Here is a 3,262-nt window from a genome sequence, read left to right on the forward strand (position 1 = left end):
CGCTTGTGTCAAGCTCGGCGAAGAGGCGGCGTGATCCTATCATGTGGTTCGTTGCCCCAGTATCAAGCACCCACCGGCAAGGGGCCACAACCTCCTTCTCCTCCTCACTGCTGAGATGGAGGAGAACCTTGCACTCGTGGATGTGGATCGGAGTCTGCGAGGATGAGGTGGACTATGCTGGCGTGGAGAGTGAGCACGAGCGAGGCGGCGGTGCTATTACCTCTGTCTCTGCCGTGAGATACATTAGGGCCCGTTCTTCTTCTTGGGCCTCTGCGACATGGGTCGCGTTCTTCTTCTTGCCACGACAGTCTTTGGCCCAATGCCCCCCCTTTCCGCAATTGTGGCAGAGGGTGCCAGGCGGTGGCTTCACACTGCCACCGTTCCCTGCGGCCGTGTTCCTCCCATCTCGGTCGTTCCGCGACGTGGATCCCCGTCCGTGTCCACGATCTTGGCGCTTGCCGCGGTTGCTGGAGCTTGAGCCGCCACCGGAGTTCTCCTGCTCGTGGTGCTCCTTGCAGTGGGATTCCTAGTCTTCCTCACACAACATCAGGCGCCCTATGGCGTCCGTGATCTGTGCGGGCTTGGCGCGCTCCTCGAACACACGGAGACGGCCGACCACTTCCTCGATCTTCACCTTGTTCAGATCAAGGAACATCTCAAGGGAGACCGCGGCTTGGGCTAGCCGTTCTGGTACCACCTGCAACTTCTTTACCACCTCGGCATCGGTGATGTTGTCGCCGAGGGTGCGGAGGTTGGTGGCCAGCGTCGTGATGCGGATGCCGAACTCGGTGACGCTCTCGCCTTCCTCGAAAGAGAGGATGTTGAATTCTCGGTGAAGCTGCTGCGCGCTAGCATCACGCACGCGCTCGTCGCCGATCCGTAGGATCTTGACCGCGTCCCACGCCTCCTTCACGGTCCTTTTCTTGGCGAGAGTGCTCCAGAGCTTAGATGGGACTGAGCGCAGAAGCCTGGCCATCGCCTGGCGATTAGCGTGGTACTCATCTTTGTTTGGATCGTCGTCGATCCCGATGTCGACGGTGTCCCAGACCCGGAGGGTCTGGAAGTTCACCTCCATGACCAAAGCCCACTCTGGGTAATTCATCCGGGAGAGCATCGACCAGGAGACATTCGTGGACGGTCGCTTGATGACACGCTCGACGACGTGTGATCCGGCGCGTGACGGTCGGCGGTGACGGCCGTGGGAACGTCCCCTTGACGGCGAACGTGACGGCTGGACCTTCTTCTCACCACAACCAGAGCCATCACCAATCTCTGGCTTCTTGGCAGGAGACTTCGACGATATGGCGACGGTGAGAGCTGGCTCTGATACCAAATGTCACAAATCTAGCGACGAGATGGAATACTCACACGAAGTGGACATGCACGTTTGTGCTGCTGCAAAGCGACTTACTCGCCTCTGTTGTTTAGCTATTGCTATATAAAGGAAATACACGCAGTTATACATGGTTACAAATAACTCACCCGATCCTGGCATAATCGTGCTCGATGATTGCCATCCCAATCACCTGGGGTATGTCGCAATCTGGACAGGCTTTCTTCTAATGGCGCTAGGGGCCCTCTGCCTTCTATAGTTAGCAGCTAGGACTTATTCAAACAGAGAAGCCAGACGGGCGAACAATCTCTACTATTCCTTATGTTTGTATTGTAGGCGTTCACAGTCCAGGACGGCGCACGGTTCTGCCGTCGCGCTCCATCCGTCCTCCGCGCTCGATCCTCAATTCCCGCGGCTTCCATCCTCACCCCGCATCGGCTCCCATCCTCGAACCCCGCCCGCGGATCAAGCTGCCGCGGTTCCTTCCATACTCGAATCGAGCAGCTCCATCCTCGAACCCAGCGGCTCCCATTCTTGAACCCCCGCAGCGCTCCCATCCTCGAATCCCGCCCGCAGATCAAGCAGCCACAGTTCCTTCCATCCTCGAACCCCCGCGGCGGCTCCCATCCTCAAATCCCGCCCGCTGATCAAGCAGCGGCGGTTGCTTCCATCCTCGAATCGAGCAGCGGTTCCATCAAACATCAAGCACCCGCGGCTTCCTTCGATGACGCTCCTTCCTTCGACGGCCAGCCCCGCCGCGGCGCCAGGGCGAAATCCTCCTCTGCCCCCAAAATCTCGTCGGCCTGGCTATGGTGAGCGTGCCTTCTTTGACCCTGGCCGCTGCGAAGCCACTCCCGGATGGCCTCCGCCTCGTACGTGAACCCGTCGTTGGAGATCTGCGGGTCCCTCATCACCTCCTTGAGTATCGGGCAGAGGAAGTAGGATGGGGCGCTGTCGGATTCGGATAGCGATGATGGCGACCTGCTCGGCTTTGCGCTCACCGCGGCCTCCAGCACGCCGCGGGCCTCCTCCAGCAACAGCGCGGCGGGGAGCCGCAGCCTCTGCTCCGCCTCCACATCCACGCCGCAGCATCTCAGCCCAAGCAGGGCCACCTCCCTGGCGCGCTCTGTCGGCCACCCTCCCGCCACCTCCTGCCACGACGCCCTGCCGTCCACGGCCTCCCGCGCCGCCTTCCTCGCTAGGAACGCCGGTCTCCTGGTCACCAGCCGGAGGAGGACCACGCCTAGCGCGTACACGTCGCGTGCGGGTTTAGCTCCCCCGTCGCAACGAGGAACCACGGGTCCGAGTACGGCCCATCCGCGGCGCTGGGGTGGGGCTGCTCTCGCTTCTCCACGAGCCCGCGCGTGCCGAGGCCGACCAGTTTGCATGACCACCCGTTCGCCGCCCTCACGTCCCCGTGCACCGTCGGCCGCGGCAGCGTGGAGTGCAGGAATGCCAGCGCGGAGCACGCCCCGTAGGCGACGCCGCACCACGCATGCCACGGCAGCGGCGGCGCCGCCGACCCGCTCCCGCCTCCCGGGTCCAGGCGCTCCTCCAGGCTCCCGCCCGGCACCAGCTCTTACACGACAGCGCGCGCCGCCCGGCACGCGCCCACGAGCGTCACCAGGTTCGGGTGTCTCGCCCGGCCGATGCGTTCCACCGCTCGGGCGAACCAGTTTGACATGTCCCTGTTTTATCCAGCAAGTTTCCATAACTATTTTTTCTTTTCTCTATGCTCTAACTGTTGAACAATTTCAATTGTCTAGGATTTGATTGGTTTGGATGGAGATGAAATGACCGAGTATTTGCCATCTGCTGGTGATAAGACTATTCTTTTTAGATGATATTTATTCAATGGTACTTTATTCTTACAATCTACTAGCACAAATAAATAAGACATTGAAACTTGACTTATGATTGGAGATAGTG

General features: G+C 60.1%; 1 pseudogene; it reads right to left on the reverse strand.

The window, feature by feature from the left end:
- Window positions 1–2,034: 2,034 nt before the first annotated feature.
- Window positions 2,035–3,017, reverse strand: LOC109944956 (U-box domain-containing protein 33-like; annotated as a pseudogene).
- Between the last annotated feature and the right edge of the window lie 245 nt (window positions 3,018–3,262).

The sequence above is a fragment of the Zea mays genome, chromosome 3 (genome assembly GCF_902167145.1).
Source record: "Zea mays cultivar B73 chromosome 3, Zm-B73-REFERENCE-NAM-5.0, whole genome shotgun sequence".
NCBI lineage: Eukaryota > Viridiplantae > Streptophyta > Magnoliopsida > Poales > Poaceae > Zea > Zea mays.